Here is a 20664-nt window from a genome sequence, read left to right as displayed (position 1 = left end):
AGTCTAAAAATTATTTACCATCCCATCAGCTGAAAGTACCTATGAAATGTTCTATTTGAATCAACTGGAGGGAAGAGATATTTGTATCAATAAGCTGATTATGATTATGGGGGCACAATCTTACTATGGAAGCAGTAAAGAGACTGCATTATTACTGAGGTGTCCTTGCCCAATTGATTAATGCTTTTAGGAGAATTAATCTACATTTCAAATATAATTGGACTCTTATTAACTAAATCCGAAATGTACCACTGCATGGCTGTGATGCTCAAAAGAGACAGATTTTCCTCCAGAATAGAACATTATTCATTTTGAATTTTTTTGTAATCTTTGCATTTGATTCACATAATTAATCAATCCCTCTGCTTTTAACTGCCCTAGGATGTAATGTTTTGGGAATGCTTAGATGAAAGTTTATTATTCTTAATTTTTTCACAGCATAAATTAACAAAGAACTGATGTGAGGGACAGGGAAATTTTACTAATTTCCACTTTGCCCATCAGCACACTCAATGATTTTAAGAAATGAATAAATGAATTACATTTCTAAATGAAGTGTAATAATGAATTTAAGGTAGTGCAAACTACAGGAGTAATCTCCTTTAATCTGTGCCTTACCCAGCCAGCTTCACTAGGAAAACACCATGATTCAGGCAGCCTGTGCTGGAAACTGGGGTGTTGTAGCCCAAGGAAATGAGTCTCATTTGAGAAGAACCCTCACTCACAGCTCCAGATCAGGTAAACATTGTTTTGTGTCTCAAAAGCTAAAGATTTCTTATGCATCTGGAGTCCAAATTTCTGAACCAAAAATCTTAGCAGAGAAGAACAAAAATGTCTGTTGAAACCCATTTTTCCCCCAGAGAAGTTCTAATTCTTCTCATTGGCAAAACCAAAATCATCTAAATTGTGAATATTTTTAAAAAGGTCGGTTCTGAAAAGAGAAAACTCCCTTTTTTTAGACGAATGTTAATTTCACAGTGCAGGATTAGGTGATGTCTGCAGATAATGCCACGTCTTATTTGGGGTAGTAGCTTAAATTCTAGGCTGGCTTTTCAAAAGAAGCCCTTTAAACTTTGTAAAAAAAAAAATTAATAGAACTCCATCAGAGAGGCCTCCCCTTTTGTTTTCTCCCTGACTTCCCCTCCTGCCTTGAAACAGGGGCTACTTCTGTGCTGGTTTATGCCTACAGAGAAAAAGGAAGGGGCAGCTGGCTTTTGCTTTGATTTGAGTGCCATTCATCTTTCTCAGTTCCCCTCTCCTTACCAGGGCCACATATGTTATTAACATCCAAATAAAGCTTGCTACCTCTTGCAAGTTAAGAGGGTTTCGCTGAAGTGGACATTGTGCATTTGGTGCACACGGGAGTGCCTGAGCTGCAGCATTCTGTTCGTTTAGTCCTCCGCTTCCACCCAGACAGGCCTCATGAGAAAGCTGAAGGGCTAGGATTCAGAAAGCAGAGAAGAAGAAAAGGTGAGGGAAGGATTCCCAAGTGCAGTGCTTTATGTGGACTTAAGGCTCTTGCGTAACCTCATCCCTGTGGAAGGACGGCTGCTGAGAGGATTTTAACATGGCAGTCCTGCTGCTTGCTGGTTAGACCCAAGTGTCACCTTCCAGGCTTCCCTTGTCTTCAAGGGTTGTCTGTATCTTTTGACTTTAGTTCCAAGTCACAGCCTCTCAGACTCTCAGATCCCTGCAAAGATGAGAAGGTTGACTCAATGGGTGACCTTCTCCAGTCCCTTCTAGTGCTAAGATTTAATGAAATAATCTTGCAAGTGTTGACCACCAATGAATCAAACATTCCAGAAAACACAAGGTGTGGATAATCAGGATTGCAAAGATGGTCCCAAATCCATGTGGAATGCAATAGCACATTTTTTCTTTTACATTGTCTTCTGTGTATACACAGATCAAATTTTATTTGCTTCCAAGTCAGGCCTGCCCAAAGACGTAATAGTGAGCTTTCATTAAACAGTTTAGACACAAGCATTCCCCAGGGCAAGGATGTACTACTGTGCATGTTCATAAATAAAACTGGTTTCCCACATTAAGAAATGACTGTTCTTCCTCATATCCTTGATCAAATGTTTTGTTTTCTGAGAAGTAGGGGAGAGGAGAGAGAGGACTATGAGAAGTTTCATGGGAAAATGTGCAAAAATATAAACAAAGATTTCTGTGCTTTATTAATCTTCTAAAAGAGACCACAGCTAATTGGTATTTGTTTGGTAGGTTCCTTCCTTCCTTTTTTCCTTCCTTCTTTTTTTTTTCCCCAGAAGAAAAAAACAAAAACAAAACCAAAAAACTCTGGCAGCAAATGCTTAGGCACCTGTAGAGGTCAGAACCTTGGTGCAGATCACTGAAAAGGAGCAGGATAATGCCTTGCCCTGAGAATTAATTCCACTCCCCGCCCCCAAAAGGTTTACTTCATTTTGTATTTCTCCTGGGTTAATTAGGAAATAAAAATAGTCGTAAAATTATTGTCTAGCCCCCCCTTCTCACACCTCATGAAGAAGGAGCTGGGTTGGGGCCGGAGAGCGGTTGACACAGTTGGCCACAGACCACGGAAACTTCACGGGGCAAATTGTGTCTCTTGGCTGGTGCGGTTCCCAAACCTTTACTTAGACAGGAAGTGCTGTGAACCAGGAAACTGACCAGGCAGGGACTGTCTGTAAACCACTAGCAAGAGGGCGACGTTCTGCGGGCTTGGAAACCCATGGCCCCTGGAAATCACTGGCATTACGCCTTGCAGCTTTGGGTTTTTTCAGGGCGAAACGACATCGCGAGCCGTCCAGCGAGAGCGCTTGGACTTTCCTGCCCTTCTGCGTCTTACCGTGCCTGCCCCGCGCAGGCGCGGGCGCGGGCGCAGCGGCGGGTTACTCCGGGCAGACCCCGGCGCTGGCACGCCCCACCCCGGTATTCAGCTACTGCGGCCCAGAAAGAGAAGTGCGCAGGGGCGGCACGCACGATGGGGGCCCTTGTGCCATTGCTTTTCTTCGATGTTACGGGTCAGTGTGAGGAGGGGAAGAAGGAGAGAGAAGCATCCCGCCGCGGCAAGAGAGGCCCGACCCCCACCCAGGCACGCACCCATCCCTTTTAATACGTCAAAAAGAAAAAATGCTTCCAAGTAGCGGAGGGAGACGGAGGGTAGGGTTGGGTTTGTCTGCGCAGGAAGAAGAGGAGAGGGCTCGTGTGGGAAGCTGTGACAACCTGAAACTGATCGATAAACGGACCTTGCGCTCCTTTTTGGAAAGCAGATTTGGAGCCTTCCTCCTCTTTTTGTTCCGATGACACTTCCAACTTTAGATATTTTATCTGTGGTTTTAAAAGAAGGACATTTCCTTAAAACAACAACAACAACAACAACAACAAAATCTGCATATAAAATATAAGTAAATAAATCATGTGGCATATTAATTAAAAATCGAGTAACATTTCCCAAGTTCCACCATAACAGCACTTGCAGGATTTTAATCTAACATTTAATGTAACAAAATTCTGTGATGCTCCTTGGGGTAGTTTTACTTTTGAGAAAAATTCCTTTTTCCATTTGGTAGGAAATGTCTGTGTTTATGCATAAGCTTAATACTAAAGATGGAGAATTCTGATGCGTTTTAAATTGTATTACACCATTCTATCATGTGCTTGGAACCAACTAAAATTTATATTTTACATATACGTATGTTTATCTATCTATGAATAAATATAATTTTAGAATTCTAGATCAGGGCTGACAGTGGCCTTGGTACCCAGTGAGCAGCCAACTCACTCACTTGGCAAGTGGGCTGATCTCACAAAGCAGTTCTTTGTTGTCTTTTGGAGAAATAGTGCATTAATGTTCTTTCTGCAGTGGAGTGTTTTCTGAGAATTATTTCATGCCAAATCATATTGATGACATGCCAGCAGCATATAGCATTTAGGCAACTTCAACTCATGCTTTTGAAGCATTTAGAATTAATTTGAATCTCCACATTTCTGTTTTCCAAAGAAACACACACAAGTACACACACACTCCTGGGTTCAGAATTTGCTTACTGGCTGTGTTAACCAAAGAGTTGCAGTGAGTTTTGTTTGTTTGTTTGTTTATTCCTGTTCTTTCCCTCCACACACTGGAGATGGGTGGGCTGCAGGCTCTTTCCAAAGGTCTATGAGACATTGTAGAATGTGTGAGTTTGTGATGGTGTGGTCTTGAGAAGGGGCTGTTTCATGAGGAGAACTCCGCAGAGAGTGGAAAACCTTTCTGAGAAGAAAGAAATTTCCTTCTCATTTCTCTGCAGTCGCTGAGCAAGTGCTGGCGTCCATTTCTTCCTCAGGGCTCTTTTGGGAAGGGAAGCTAGTGGACACTTACATTCCTCCATGTATTATAAAGATATGGTGATGCTGGGATTTATGAACATATGTTAGGTATGATGGTGAGCACTCAAAATTCCACATGATTTAAAAATGATAAAATACCATTAGGCCTCCTTTTTAAAAAACAAACAAACAAAAAAACAAACAAAAAACCCACTTTATCCCAGTGGTTAAAGCTGTGGTGTTGTCAAATACTCCTTTTTCTGTGCAACTCCTGTAACTGACTGTCAACGCTAGTAAGAATAATCATGGCAGAACTTGTTGAGTATATATTCCTATCGTAGACACAGTGCTAAGTACTTTACATGCATTATTTCATTTAGTATTTGCAACAGTCTTATGAGGTAGGTATTTTTATTTACAAACGAGCAAATTAAAGTTCAGAGAAGCGAAATAAGTTTCCCAAGATCACACAGTAATAAGAAATAGAGCTGGAAATCATACTAAAGTGTTTCTGACTCCAGAAATAGAGTTCTCAATCTTTGTTAAATCATTTTATTCCAGAAGAATTTTCAGCTTTTATCTACCTGGTCAAATTAGAGCAACAGCTTTTAGTTCTCAACTGTGTCCTAACACAATGTCTTATTTTGACATAGCTCTAACATGTGAAGAAAAACTTTATTTTCATAATAATAGCAGACACCTGTTTAGTACTTATTTTCTAAAGCCCTGTCCTGTATTTGTTCTCACTAATCCTAATGTCCATCCGGCAAGGCCACGTATGGAAAAGACGGTCCTAGACCACTAACATCAGATTTAGAATTCAGAAACCGAGATGCTAGTTTAAAATGCAGATTTCTGGGTCCCCCGTGGACTGGGATAAGAATCTGGAGTCAGATGGGACTCAGGGAATTTGCCTTGTAATAAGCTTTCAAGTATATGAATGAGTAGAAAGAGAAACATGAATTTTGGAATCAAACCTTGATTTTTATCTCAGTTTTAACACTTTCTAATTTTATGACTTTAGGCAAGCTGTTTACAGAGCTGTAGTGAAGGTTAAATTTATATTGTGTGTAAAAACAGTGATGTTTTAGAGTTCTAATAGTGATGAAAGCTAATGTTTTTGGAGCCCTTACTATGTGCCAGACGCTGTGCTAAGCATGTCCCTCTGACAACTCACTGAAGCTTCACAGCAACCAAATAAGGAGGGCTGCCATTATTCCTAATTTACAGAAGAGGAGGCTGAAGCACAGAGATTAAGCTGAGGCAGGATTTGATAGCAGGGAGTCTGGCTCCAGGACTGTACCCTAACCTCCCTAACAGCTGTCTCTCCTAGTAGGTATTTACTGACTGTTACATCCCTTTGGACCATCTTATAAAAATGACAGCGACAAAACTGATGTACATGCTAGGTGCAAAACAATGAGAGCTTTTTCCTTTTGGCCCAGAACATGTAAGCCCTATGTGGCACATTTCTCTTTAAGATTATTCATTCAGTCCAGGATCAGATGTGTGTGTTAGGTAAGACCTAGCAGAGATCTGTTTGGGTTGTCTCATGGCTTGCTTTGCATAGAGTTACTCAAAATCTGATCCATGGACTAGCTGCGTCAGCATCACCTGGTGGCTTGTTAGAAAGGTAAATTCTTGGGCCCCACCCTAAACCAGTGAACTAGAGTTCCTGGGCATGGGGCCCAGCAATCTCTTTTGACAGGTTCTGCAGGTGACATTGATGCAACATCCTGAAGTCAAGAACCACTTGTTTACAGCATGAAGCAAGAAATGTTTTTTTTTTAAGGTTTATAAAAGTAAAAATGTTGACCTGTCTTTACTTTTGGTGATTTAGCTAGAATTATGGTTGATCTTCTTGGGAGACAGTGTATTCATTGAGGGAGCAGAGAATGCCTCCATTCAGGCACAACTAGTATTGGACGTACTAATATATAAATCAGACATAGTTCTGGTAGCAATAACATTGCAGTCTAGTGAGAAGGAAAAGTTGGGTACATCAGATCAGAACATGGTGCACGAAAGCACTGCTGCTGAAGTGGAGAAGCATCTGTATCAGATGGTTAATAGAAATTTATTAGAAAATTCAGAGTAACTTCCTTTAAGGGTAGAATAACAACAGTTATGAGGACTTTGCCCTCAAAACCAGACATGGTGGGGGAATTACTTATTAGTGGCTACCTATAATGGTAAACAGCAAATGTGGAATCTAGGGGAGAAGCACCTAACCTACAGCAAATGATGAGTTAGGTCAAATCAGGGAAGACTTCCTGGAGGAGAAAGTCAAATACCCACAGCAGAATCTGAAAAAATGTGTTATAAATTACACAGTTTATAAAAGATTTTCCAGAAAGAAAGGGCAGCTGAGTCCAGAAACAGTACGTAAAGGGCAGTGCTTCCCATCTTTTAGGAAGTGATGGCTCTTAAGGAAAAGGTAACCTTCACAAGGCACCCTATAATACGTTGTGGCACTCAGGTTGGTATCTCTGATCTGGGGACTATAGGCTATTCACAACCAGAGAGTATAGGAAGAGGCTGAGAGGGGGTTTTGGAGAGCTGGCAGTGGAAGAGGTGGCAGATATCATCTCAGGAATGATTTCAGTGTGTAAAGTGAGATCAACTGCCACTTCAAAGGAAATGAAATTATTATATTTTTTTAGCCAATATTTCTTACAAAGCATTGGGAGACAGCTGGCCTCTCCTCTAGCAGGTGAGGTGCTGAACAAACTTTTCTCTTGCCCCTTTGGATGTGTCAGGGACCCCTTTCCTTGGGTCCACAGGGGAGGCCATGTGCTGTTGCTATGAGGAAGTACGACTCCAAAGGAGCATGTGCTGGAAATCGCGGTCCCTATGAGTAAAGACTCCTCTTTTCATTTTCTCTGTGCGGGATGAGAAATGTCAAACCTTGCTCCACTGAAAACACCTTTGATCAAACTCATTTGGGCTTTCATTTTAAGAGCCACACTGTCTGGGAAGAATTGGCACAGTTTAAATAGAAATCTCATCTAAAAGTTGTCTCGCAAGAACTATGTGGCTTAAATATTTGTATTCATTTCTCTGTATGTGTCTCTTTTCTTAGAATCAGACCTGCCAGCCAGGTTATATAGGGACACTCCATCTGCCCAAAAAAGAAAACTGGGGCCTTGGCCACTGGACAATTTCCTCTGCCTCCTTCCCTGCTGGGCCTTCTTTTATAAATCTGAGCACAGAGAGCAGAGGCAGCAGGAAAGGTGGTAAGATTTATATTAGAAAAGCTTAAAAAAAAGTTTTTGTTGGGGAGGATATGACAGAAATGGGGAGAACAATTTTTAAAAATGTTTTTAATTGCTTTTTTACATTAAAAACATTTAAAAATGTTTTTAATTGCAATTTTTAAAAATGTTTTTAATTTCTGTGTTTCTGAGAGTGGTGAAATAAATGAGGGGGAATCTTCTAGAATAGCTTTAATTTCTTGCTTTAAGTTAGTCTGTAAAATTATAGAGGATGGCTTTGTTGCCAGATTAGATGCCAGGCCTCCCTGTTGGGGCCACAGCTGAACAGAAGCACCAGACCCCCCCACCCCGCCCCCCAGCTCAGTTGGAGTTCTTTCCCACTCAGGTCCAAGTGCCAATCACGAAACTGGGTTTGGTGCAAGTAAGACAGGCTTTTAGTCAATGGCCAGAGCATGGGGAAGGGGAGTTCACACTCTAAAGGCACCTTCTCCCCAGAGGGAGGGGAGTAAGGGAATTTCCAGGGTTAGGAGGCAGACAGGTATCAGGCTCTAGGAAAGGAGTGGAGGTTTCCAGGGGCAGCTGTGGCATGCACAGTCTTCCACACTCCTTTGCACAGGCACGAGTTGTGCCTAGCAGGGTACAAGCGCCCCCTTTGGGTGGAGACCTTAGCATGGTAATGAAGCAAAGGTAACTCTCGGTCACCTCTGCAGACGCCTTCCTGCGGTCAAGTGAGAGCCAGCTTGGGGATGTTGACCACTGTCTATCTCTCAAAGTACAGCTGCAAAGCATCTTGCCAAACACCAGGCACTTTTGAAACAAACACAGATTAATTAGGCAAGTGTCCAGATCTCAGGGGTTGGTATGGAAATAAAGTGATAAATTAAGGCAAAGAAAGTGGTGACCTGTAGCTTACTTTGACCATCTTGGATGGAGCCAGTTCAGTCTGGTTTTGTCACAGGCCTCTGTGGCATCCTGTTGATAAAACACAGCTAGCCTATATGGTTAAAACAAACAAACAACAACAAAAAAACAAACAACCCAGTCTCTGCATCTGGGGTCTGGGCTGCATAGCATGGGTGACAATTTCATGTGTTCTATTTTTTCCTACTTTAAACTGGAAGTTGGTTCTGTGAGGTCATGTTTGGGTGAGAAAGTATGAGAAGACTTAACAGAGAGGATGGAATTTGTATCATTAGCTTTTCAGGAAAGTTATGGTAAAATATACATTAACATAAAATTTACCATCTAAATCATTTTTTAGTGTACAATTCAGTGATGTTAAGTACATTCACATAGTTGTGAAATCTCCAGAACTCCTGTCATCTTGCAAAACTGAAATTCTGTACCCATTAAGCAACTCCCATTGCCCCCTTTCTCCAGCCCCTGGTAACCACCCTTCTATTTTCTGTCTCTATGAATTTGACTACTCTTGGTACCTCATCTAAGTGGAATCATACAGCGTTTATCTTTTTGTGATTGGCTCATTTCCCTTAACATAATGTGCTCAAAGTTCATACATGTCATAGCATATGTCAAAATGTCCTCCCTTTTTAAGGCTAAGCAATATTTCATTGTATGTATACCACATTTTGTTTATCCATTTATCTCCTGTTGGACACTTGGGTTGCTTCTACCTTTTGGCTATTGTGAATAATGCTACAATAAGCATGGGTATACAAATATCTCTTCTAAACCCTGCTTTCAATTATTTTGCATATGTACTCAGAAAAGGAATTACTAGATCATATGGTAATTCTATTTTTGATATTTTGAGGAATTGCCATGCTGTTTTCCACAGTGGCCACATCATTTTACATTCTCACCAATTGTGCACTTGTTATGTTCTTTTCTTTCCTTTCTTTCTTTTTTTTAAAAGAAATGTGTGAAAAGTTGTATTAGTAAGCTATAGCTGCAAAATAAAACTCGGTGGGTTAAAACAACAATCTTGTATTATTGCTTATGAATCTGCATAGTGCCAGCTTGGATTAGGATCAGCTGGATGGTCCTCTGGTCTTGGCTGGGTTCACCCACACACCTGGAGTCAACAGCTGGATTGTCTGTGGGAGTCAAGGGAGGGCCCCGCTGGGGGATTGGAGACTGCATGTGACAGGGATGAACCACCCTGCTGGTTTTGTATGTTTAGCACAGATATTTGAAAATTCTTAAAAATACTGAAAGTAAGAATGAGAAGTCCATGAATGAATTTTCCTCAGAATGTTTTTCAGATAACCTTGGGGTTTAACCACAAATGTGCCAAATACTAATTTTAAAAATTATTTTTCAATTTTGGAATAATTTTAGGTTTATAGTAAAGTTGCAACAGTAGTACAGAGAGTTCCTGAATATCCTTTACTCAGCCTCCTCTAATGTTAACATCCTACATTACTGTGGTACATATGTCAAAACTAACAAACCAGTTGGTACATTACCATTAACTAAACTCTAGACTTTCAGCCGTTTTTCCATTAATGTTCTTTTCCAGTTCCAGGATACAATCTAGGAAACCACACTTCATTTAGACAACTATTACCTTTAATTTTTAAAGCACTTTTAGTTCACAGCAAAATTGAGATGAAGGTACAGAGATTTCTCGGTTCCTACACATGCGTGGCCTTCCCCATTTTCAACATCTCTTACCAGGATGATATAATTGTTACAACTGATGGAATTACACTGACAGATCGTAATTACCCAAAGTCCATAGTTTACATTGGGGTTCATTCTTGGTGTTATACATTCTGTGTGTTTGGACAAATGTATAGTGACAAGTACCCATCATTATAGTATCACACAGAATAGTTTCACTGCCCTAAAAATCCTCTGTGTTTCACCTAACCATCCCTCCTTCCCACTCCCCAGTCCCTGGCAAACACGGATCTTTTTGCTATCTCTATAGTTTCACCTTTTCCAGAGTGTCATATAGTTGGAATCATATAGTATGTAACCATTTCAGATTGGCTTCTGTAACTTCGTAATATGCATTTAATTTTCCTCCGTATTTTTTCATGACTTGATAGTGCATTTCTGTTTTGGCACTGAATAACCTTCCATTGTTTGGATGTGCCACAATTTATTTATACATTCACCTACTGAAGGACATTTTAGTTACTTCCAAGTTTGGACAATTATGAATAAAGCTGCTATAAATATCCATGTGCAGTTTCTTGTGTGGACATATGTTTTCATCTCCTTTGGGTAAATACCAAGGAGCATAACTACTCTATCATATGTTAAGAGTATGTTTAGTTTTATAAGAAACCGCCAAGCTGTCCTCCAAAGTGTCTTGTACCATTTGTGTTCCCACTAATTTTGTATGAGAGTTCCTGCTGCTCTACATCCTTGCCAGCATTTGGTGTTGTGAGTGTTCCAGATTTTGGACATTCTAACAGGGGTATGGTGCTATGTCATTGTTTTAACTTGTACTTCCCTAGTGGCATACGGTGTGGAACATCTTTTCATATGTTTATTTGCCACTTGCATATCTTCTTTGATGAAATGTCTGTTAAGGTCTTTGGCTCATTTTTTAATTGGGCTGTTTATTTTCTTATTGTTGCGTTTTCAGGGGTTTTTGTATATTCTGGGTAGCAGTCTTCTATCAGATGCGTCTTTTGCAAATGTTTTTTCCCAGACTGTAGCTTGCCCCCTTCTCTTGACTTTTTCACAGAGCAGAAGTTTTTATTTTCAACCATTAATTTTAACTGTTAAAAAATTCTCCAATGAAGAGGCACATCACGATGAAACAGTTCTTGATGGAAGACACCTTGGTTGTTCTGTGGGGAGTCCCCCACTTGGAGTGGTGCATTCTGTCAGGTCTTAGCTAACTCTGGCCATGTCGTGTTAGTCAGTCAAGTCGAATTCCATCTGTTGGCTTCCTGATGTCTCGTGGCACTGAGGCGTTTGTTCCTTCTACTTTCCAAGCTTCAGAAAACCTCCCACTTTCCTGAGCCTCTTTCCGATGCTGAGCTTCCCTTTTTCAGGGGCGCCCAGGCGGTTTTCTCACATCCCCAGAAGGCCTCTCCTTGCCCACACAACCCCTTTGTCAAGCCTCTGGTAAAATGCATGGGATTGAATGTACATGACTGTTACCGTCAGACTCCTGGTTTAGAGCTGTGACTCTCAGTGGTGGGGACGGGGGTGGGAACGGGAGGGGCTGCGGAGGGGAAAGGCTCTTTCACGCTCCGCTTGGCTTCCCTGCCCACTTCAGAACGACTGCTACTGACGTGAACATGATGTATCTTTTGTTAGGTTTCCCCCCCAAATAAAACCCAAACAAACGCTGGTTATTAGGGGAGTTGGTTAAATAAGTAAGCTTTTTGTCTTTCTACAAATGTAATAAGTCTGTTCTCCTAGAGACAGAGATAGCAGGCTCCTGCTGTACCCATTGTTTGTTCCATTTTTTTTTTCCTGCAGGTCATTCTGAGTCCTTCCCCACTATTTCGACTTCAGGGCCTTCTCCAGAGCCATAACTTACTTCAGGGCTGTGCTGTCATGCCAGATATGAGCTGTGGGCAATGAAGCAACAGAAGGCTGGTCCCAGAGGCGCTGGAACTTGTTTTCTTGGCCAGTCCCTGATGTCAACCAGCCCTGGGTCATTTGCTGTCTCCTCAAAAGGGAGAGTGGGGCACGCACAGCTGCCTGACCCCTGGGCTGGACGATGTGCCTGCCTTTCTAGCGAGCTAATCAGCAAAGGCAAAGGCAGAAGCAGTTTCCCCCCCTCAAGTGATTTCTTGCCTCCAGAAAGCTATTATCTTCCCGGGTGCACTCAGTGACTCATGACTTGTCAGCACCACTCAAAACATTATTGTTTCTGTCCACAGGACACAACACATGTGCTCCCACTTACAGTTTGTGCTTTCATTGCACGCACACCTAATACCACCCAGTCAATTGCCAGCCCTTTACGCACACTCGCAGTGGAGGTGTGAAACTTGGTTAAGACATGCCAGAATTTCTGTAATAAGCAGTACACTCTTCCTTGGGGCCACAAGAAGATCTTAAATAAAAGCAAATTATTGCTTTGCTCAAAATGCAATAGAAATTTACAGAGCAACTGGAAGAAACCTATAGAACTCACTACAGAGCTCTCTAGGTGATTAAGTCAAATGTGAACACCAAAGTAAGTGTGCAAATCCTTTTTCGCTCCTAAATTGGTAAAGTTTTCAAGCCTAGAGGGTTAGGTGTGTCCCAGCCCATTTTTCTCTTTTTGTCTGGATTGAGTTTCTTCCTAAATATTTCATGCCGTCCTCTGTGTCCTGCAGGCCCAGCTGTCTGCTCTCTCTCTGTTAATTTGTGCTGTTAAACGGTTTGCAAGGACTTCCTTTCCAAGTACCTCAATGTCAAGCTACTTCTATTACTCCTAGGACTTGCTGCCCTCACCCTGCTATCTTAAGAGCTCACTTTCTTTCTTTTCTGTTTGTTTTTTCTCTATTCCCCATGATTTATTCCACTCAGGCTAGCCAGTACCTGGCACAGAGGCAAATACCAGGCTGCTAACAGATGCCACTGAATAAATGCATTGAATGAATGCTCTCTCATTTAAGGTTGCATCTTTTGACATGGTCTCTACTGAGTTTTTCTCTGGTTTATGTATTCTTTTAATGGGTATCAGGTTACCAGACTGTTTAAACAAAAATACCAGATCCTCTTGAAAAATATGACCCCCAAATCCAAGATATTAGAAGTTTATAGATGACAATGTGTATTGCATTTTTATCTGACAGCAGATCGTGCAACTTTGCATCTGTTTTTTGTTTTTCAGACATTTGTCTTCTGTTTTTTAGTAATTGTGAGACCTGTTGTTTAAAACACACACATACTCTCAGTTCAATTCCACAGGGTGTGCACATCCACAAGCATTTGAAGTTTTAGAGTAAACCATAGTAATTAATTTTCTCACAGTTCTGGAGGCTGGAAGTCCAAGTTCGTGGTGTCGGCAGGTTTGGTTTCTCCTTGGCTTGCAGATGGGTGCGTTTTTGCTTTCTTCACATGGCCTTTCTCTGTGCACATGCACCCCTGGTGTCACTGCTTCTTCTTGTAAACACAATAATCCTACTGGATTAGGGTCCCATTCTTATGACTGCCTTTAACCATGATCATCTCTTTAAAGGCCCTTTCTCCAAATATAGTCACAATACGGGTGAGGGATTCAATATATGAATTTTAGGGAGCACAATTCAGTCCATAACAGACAGAATATTGAACCATAGTTAACCAATTTGGGATAGCAGGTTTTCTGCTGAAAAAACATTTCGGTCTATATGCTATAAAGTGTCTTGGGTTTTGTAGCCAAGACATCTGGATTCATATCCTTGCTCTGCCACTTTCTAGCTGTGAGACCTTGGGCAAGTTACTTACGCTCTCTCTGCCCCAGTCTTTGTATCTGCAGAATGGGGATTATAAAAGTATCTAGCTCATCGGGTTGTTATGAGGATGAAATGAGTTAAAATGTTTAAAGTGCTTATTATGGTTGATAGCATATAAGAATTGCTCAGTGAATGTTAGCTATTTTTATTATCAAGAAATGTTACTTCCAGTTATGGACTGAAGTGTGTTGAGTACCTCAGAAAGTAACCCCCAGTACCTCAGAAAGTAACAGTGTTTGGAGATAGGGCTTGTAAAGGGGTAACAAAGTTAAAATGAGGCTATTAGGGTGGACTTTAATCAAATATGACTAGTGTCCTTATATTTTAAAAAATATTTTATTTATTTATTATTGTATTATTTAATTATTTTATTTTGGTGGGGGGGGTAATTAGGTATTTATTTTTAGAGGAGGTACTGGGGATTGAACCCAGGACCTCGTGCATGCTAAGCATGTGCTCTACCACTGAGCTATACCCTCCCCCTGATTTAGTGTCCTTATAAGTTGAAGGAGAGACACCAGGGGTGCACATACACAGGAGGACACATTGTGGGAAGAGGCATCAAGAAGGTGTTCATCTGCAAGTGAAGAAGAGAGGCCTTAGAATAATCTGACATTGCCAGCACCTTGACCTTAGACGTCTAGCGTCCAGAGGTATGAGATAATTAACTTCTGTTGTTTAAGCCACCCAGTCTGTGATATTTTGTTATGTCAGCGCAAGCACTCCCTAGAAAGAACGAGCTTGATGGCGTCCAAACTATCTCTTCCTAGTTTCAGAGAATTAGGAGGGTATTCCTTTTGCTATGAAGATAACATCCAGAAGAAAGTCACTCCATCAAAAGAAGTGATCTCATGAACAAGCAGAAAAGGGTGCTGTGAGTTTTTGAAAGAGAATCACTTTCTCTTATTGAGGATACTTCTATCACACATTTGTGCTCTTGGGAGAAATGAGTTTGATTACCTGCTATGTAATCCTTCTTAGATGCAAATATAACTGTTGCAATGCATACCTTATCACATATTCTAAGATTTTTCAGAAATAAAAACATTTTTTGTTTTTTTAATTTTATTTTTCATTACAATGTTAGTTTCAAGTGTACAGCAAAGCAATTCAGTTGTACATATACGTATAGTTATGTTCTCTTTTCAGATTCTTTTCCATTATAGGTTATTACAACAAATTGAATATAGTTCCCTGTGCTCTACAGTAGGTCCTTGTTGTTAATCTATTTTATATATAGAATAATGTGTATCTGTTAATCCCAAACTCCTAATTTATTCCTCCCCTGCCCTTTTCCCTTTGGTAACCATAGTTTGTTTTATATGTCTGAGAGACTGTTTTTGGTTTGTAAATAGAATCTGTATCACTTTTTTTTTCCAGGTTCCACATATAAGTGATATCATATGATATTTGTCTTTCTTTGTCTGACTGACTTCACTTGGTAGAATAATCTCTAGGTCCATCCATGTTGCTGCAAATGGCATTCTTTCTTTCTTTTTTTCTTTCTTTCTTTTTTTTTTTTTTTTACGATTGAGTCATATTCTATTGTGGATATGTGTCACAACTTCTTTATCCAGTCATCTGTTGATGGACATTTAGGTTGCTTCCATGTCTTGGCTTTTATAAATAGTGCTGCTATGAACTTGTGGTGCATGTATCTTTTTAAATTAGAGATCTGTCTTTCCCAGATATATGCCCAGGAGTGGGATTGTAGGATCATATGGTAACTCTGTTTTTAGTTTTTTAAGGAACTTCCATACTCTTCTCCATGTGGCTGCACCAATTTACATTCCCCACCAATAGTGTAGGAGGGTTCCCTTTTCTCCACACCCTCTCCAGCATTTTTTATTTGTAGATTTTTTGATGATGGCCATTCTGATCAGTGTGAGGTGATACTCATGGTGGTTTTAATTTACATTTCTCTAATAATTTGCCACATTGAGCATCTTTTCATGTGCCTTTTGGCCATCTGGATGTCTTCTTCAGAGAAATGTCTATTTAGGTCTTCTGCCCATTTTTTGATTGGGTTGTTTGTTTTTTTGATATTGAGCTGTATAAGCTGTTTGTATATTTTGGAAATTAATCCCTTGTTGGTTGTATCGGTTACAAATATCTTCTCCCATTCTGTAGGTTGTCTTTTTTGTTTTGTTTATGGTTTCCTTTGCTGTAGAAAAGCTTTTAAGTTTAATTAGGTCCCATTTGTTTATTTTTGCCTTTGTTTCCATTACTCTAGGAGACAGATCCAAAAAGATACTGCTCCAATTTATGCCAAAGAGTGTCCTGCCTATGTTTTCCTCTAGGAGTTTTAGAGTATCCGGTCTTAGATTTAGGTCTTTAATCCATCTGAGTTTATACATTTTGTTGTTGTTGTTGTTAAACACTCCTTATCTTTAAAAGAGTGCTTCTAGTGAGAGCAAAGTTGAAGGTGGGCAAAAGAAGCATTACCCTGAACAGCACAGCTACACAATGAGTGCTGCCTGGCTGGTCAGCAGGGACAGAACAACAGGAACCAGGCCTCCAGCACTCAGGCTGCTCTTGACTTCATAGTGGTGACCAAGTCAAGCTTACGTTCTAAAAGTGGCTTCATAACAGTCCAGCCCACGTCTGGAGAGCAAGCAAAGATGTGCGTACACATCATGCCATTTCACACCAGTGAATCTTACTTATGGAGAATTTGTGTCTAATAGCTTTCCTGTTTCTTGAAAGTCCCTAAGACTGAACTTCTAATAGGCAACTCTAAGTAAGAGACATGTTTACATCACAGAAGCCTCTATCGTTGGGAGGAGAAATACTGTTTTTGGCAGTGTAACCAGGGAGACAGAATCCTCCACCTGGAACAAAACAAGCCTTCCCTTTATGATGCTCCCTTTTTCAGGTCCACTGAGTTAGGTGTTGCAAACAGGCCAAATTTGGCTCACACATGGGTTTTGTTGGGCACACGTGATTTTTAGGCAGGTTTTCAACTTGAGCAAGTTTAGACAAAGCATTCACTTTCCAGTTTGGCACAATTGCCAACACTCCCTGATTGTCTTACACATAACATTCTGGTTCCCATGAATTTATGTGACTTGCCTGGCTCCTAAATGTGTTTAGCTTGCAGCCCTTGATAAATGGTTCCCTGACCACAGTCAGAGACTTTGCCTCAACACAGAAAACAGGTTGCGTGTGTGTTTTTTTTAAGCTTTTGCTGTTTCCTACACATGGGTCAGGGAATCCTTTCGTCGCATTTCACACATTCTGGATATTGGAGGGATTTGGAATGCTGCCACCAATGCAAATTGCACTGTAGAGAGCAGGAAATGGACTTTCCTCTCCTCAGCTTCTTCTAAAACCTGAGAAATGAGTTTTGGTATTGTATGTCACACCCAAGTTATTCTTAATTTTGAGGCTAGACCTGAGCTATCCAATACAGTAGCTGGGAGCCACAGGTGGTTATGGAGCACTTAAATGTGGCTAGTCTGAATTGAGATGTGCTGTGGGTGCAAAATACACACTGGGTTTGTACAAAATTATGTAAGATAATATCTCATTCATATCTTTTTATATTAATATTTTAAAGTGATAACATTTTAAAATATTTCATTTATTTATTATTGTATGATTTTTTTATTTTGGCAGGGGGGAGGTAATTAGGCTTATTTATCTTTAGAGGAGGTACTGGGGATTGAACCCAGGACCTTGTACATGCTAAGCATATGCTCTGCCACTTGAGCTATACCCTCCCTCTGCTAAAGTGATAACATTTTTGAGATACTGGGTTAAGTGAAATATTTTATTAAAATTAATTTCACCTGATTCTTTTTATCTTTTTAAATGTGGTTACTAGCAAATTTTAAATTATACACGTGGCTCACCTTGCATTTTTATCGGGCAGTGCTAGACTAGAAGTTAAGCAAGGTGAATTCTTAACCACATCAGGTTTATTAAATTCATGATACCATATGTTGAGTTTATTTATAACCCTTCTGTAAAACCAGTTATGAACAACTATTTTCAGTTTCCACAGGGCCTTTCTGGAGTGTGGTGTTGAGCTGAGGGGCTGTGCTGACAGGGAACACTGTGCTAGGGAGATTTTACATTCAGGGAACAGGTGAGCACAACAGGCCAGAAGAGGCTGGGCAGGAAATTAGTTGTCACGTGGATGTGTGACACGATTTATCACCTTTGTCACTCATATTTTTGAGGAGGTAGGAGGTAGATGGTACGGTGGACAGAGACCAGAGATGGGGGCACTTTGGGTGCCGGTTCTGCCCTCCAGCCCATGCCCTCTGAGGGTCTGCTGTTCCTGCTCTAAAAGGTGGTGCCGATACTATGTGAAAAGTTACTATGCAGATCTACAGCGACAGCAAGTGTGAGTGCTTTTTAAATTCTAAGGTACCCAAACTGATGTTTTTATCAGGGAATAGGAGCATTTATTCTGTAATCATAATTTCAACAAACATTTGGTTACTTACTGAGTGTGCGTCTCTGCGTTGCTGACTTTGACCTCTTATAAACTTCATTGTTATCAGAGAAGGAATCTACTGTTAACATATAGGTTTTGTTTTACTGTACTTTTTACCCACCCTCTATAGATTAGAAATTTAATCCCGAGATTGGTAAATTTAACCTCAGTCCTGTTTGTTGTGCCCAATAAATAGATTATTTTAAAATTGCCTTGCTAAGAAATATGTCCTTTAATCCATGGCTCTAGAAAGGACCTTTCTCAAGGACTGGGCATAGTTCACTGAGGACTTTAGGAGCTGATGAATTTGGTTACATCTTCAAATGCTTTGGTTTGCTTCCCTCTACTCTTTTCATTCATAAGTTCTTCTTTTTTTAATAAATAAGTTTTAGCTCTTATGATACTCTGTGCCATCAAAATAACTTTAAATTTAAAAATCACATGTCTAAATAATTTTAAAGAAAAAACATAGGGTTGGAGTTGGGAAATGCAGAACAGCATGTAAACTGTCTCTGAACTTACTGCAGTGTCTCTTTACCTTTGGCTTTAGCTGGCCAACTCTTTAGTTCAGTCTCTGATTCGGAGCGAAAACATAAATCTTGGTGAGAGGAAAGACGCTGGGTAATAGGGATGAGGTAGAAAATAGGCCTCATTAGGAGTGAGAAGGGACTTTGAACCACGGGTAAAGAGATTGGAAGGCAGAGGACAGGTAACAGGTAATCAGTATCCTTAAAATATAAATAACTTACAAATAAATGAGAATGAGAATAAATTCTCAATAGGAAAATGGGAAAAAATTATAAACATTCAATTCACAACATAAAATAATACAAATGGCTAGTCAAGAAATGACTAGTTAACATTCTAATAAATAAGTACAAATTTAAGGGAAATACCATTTTAGCGTATCTTTTTGGTCAGTAATAAAATAAGCACTAATGTCTAGTGTTGGGGAGGATGTTGGGTAAATGTTCACTCATTGGTGGTAGAATTGTAAGGATACAATCTTTCTGAAGAACACTTGGCAATATATATTAAAAACCTTAAAATACATGTATCCTTATAGTTAGAAGTCTGATTCAAGGAATTTATCCTAGATTAGGACACAAAAATGTATGTGTAAGTTTATTTCAGCTTTTATTGTAATGTCAACAACACAAAACATAAAAATCCATTAGTAAGGCACTGGTTATATAAATGATGATATACTCAAATACTAGAATTCTGTACGGTCATTAAAAAGGCACTTTCATTTTCTATTTCTAGACATATAAATATATTCATGGCATATTGTTAATTGAACAAAAATGATTATGTTATAGCTCTTTTAAAAAAATACTTACATTTATTTGGTGTACATGAAAGGAAAACTAGAGAAAAAAAAAACAACAAAGAAAGGTAAGTTTTATTTGCAAACTTTTTGCAAAGGAGTTTGGACTTTAGAATTGGCCTGCCGAATAAAAAAAATAGGACGGATATTCAAAGAAAATGCCCACAAGGTTACCAAGGTTGCAGACAGCCTAATCATGGTGGGAAAATTGTTTCCTCACCCAGTTATCATATCAGCGAGGGGTATCGTATATTTGTAGATGTCAGCATGGCAAAAGGCAGGGATAAAGCTATTTTTGTTAGACATCAGTGGTGATGGAGTTCAGGACACACTATCCCAAAATATGACACAGTGAGTATTTCAAGCTGAAAGGAGTTTGAGAAAACAGCAGAAGTAGGAAAGTCATTCTGGTCTTTCCTCCCTACCCTTCTCCCCTGAAACAGGTCATAAAATCCTTCTGTGAGAGGTGCCTTCCCTATACCTGGGGGAAAGGAGCGTCCTTATCTTGGAAGACAAAGGGATGCGAGAAGAATCCTAACGAACAGTCCTTGCTAAATTTCCCCTGGCTAGACTTACCTCATACTCTCAAACCTATCATATTCCTCCACGACCGTCCATTTTTCAGCAAACCTAGCATAAAAATACTCAGGTCTAACTGTCTCTACAGGTCTTATTTCCTTATGAAGGCTCTTATGTCACGGAAAACTTGTATGCTTTTTTCCTGTTAATCTGTCTTTGTCAGTTTAATCTTTAGACCCAGCCAAAGACTCAAAGGGGTTGAGAAAAACTTTTTTCTCCCCTACGGCAGCACACAGGAAAGGGATACAAAGTTCATCTGTTTAGGGGACTATTGCTAGATAGTGATTCTGTATTTTTACTTGTTTTGGAGGTCAAAGTGCTTCCTACCCGCTCCTCCCGCAACTCATAACAGCAGTAGGGAAATGCTACTTTGCTTTCTCACACAGAAAAAAGTGTGGAAAAATATACATCACAAGGTTAAATAAGTTACCTCTAACAGGTAGG

General features: G+C 40.0%; 1 protein-coding gene and 1 long non-coding RNA gene across 2 annotated transcripts; one reads left to right on the top strand and one right to left on the bottom strand.

Annotated features, from left to right (window-relative positions):
• Window positions 1-20664, top strand: part of RMI1 (RecQ mediated genome instability 1) — a 345682-nt gene that overhangs the window by 48728 nt on the left and 276290 nt on the right.
• Window positions 386-20376, bottom strand: LOC105100476 (uncharacterized). Of its 2 annotated transcripts, XR_010382578.1 has the most exons (6): window positions 20218-20376; window positions 19655-19681; window positions 13402-14444; window positions 8419-8477; window positions 3228-3309; window positions 386-1690 (listed from the first exon to the last, which is right to left on the bottom strand). It is a non-coding gene; the product is annotated as an uncharacterized LOC105100476 (long non-coding RNA). The 2 variants fall into 2 exon arrangements; XR_838185.3 differs by lacking the exon at window positions 13402-14444.

This window comes from Camelus dromedarius, chromosome 10 (genome assembly GCF_036321535.1).
Source record: "Camelus dromedarius isolate mCamDro1 chromosome 10, mCamDro1.pat, whole genome shotgun sequence".
Taxonomy (NCBI): domain Eukaryota; kingdom Metazoa; phylum Chordata; class Mammalia; order Artiodactyla; family Camelidae; genus Camelus; species Camelus dromedarius.
This window is presented reverse-complemented; position numbering and strand designations above follow the sequence as displayed.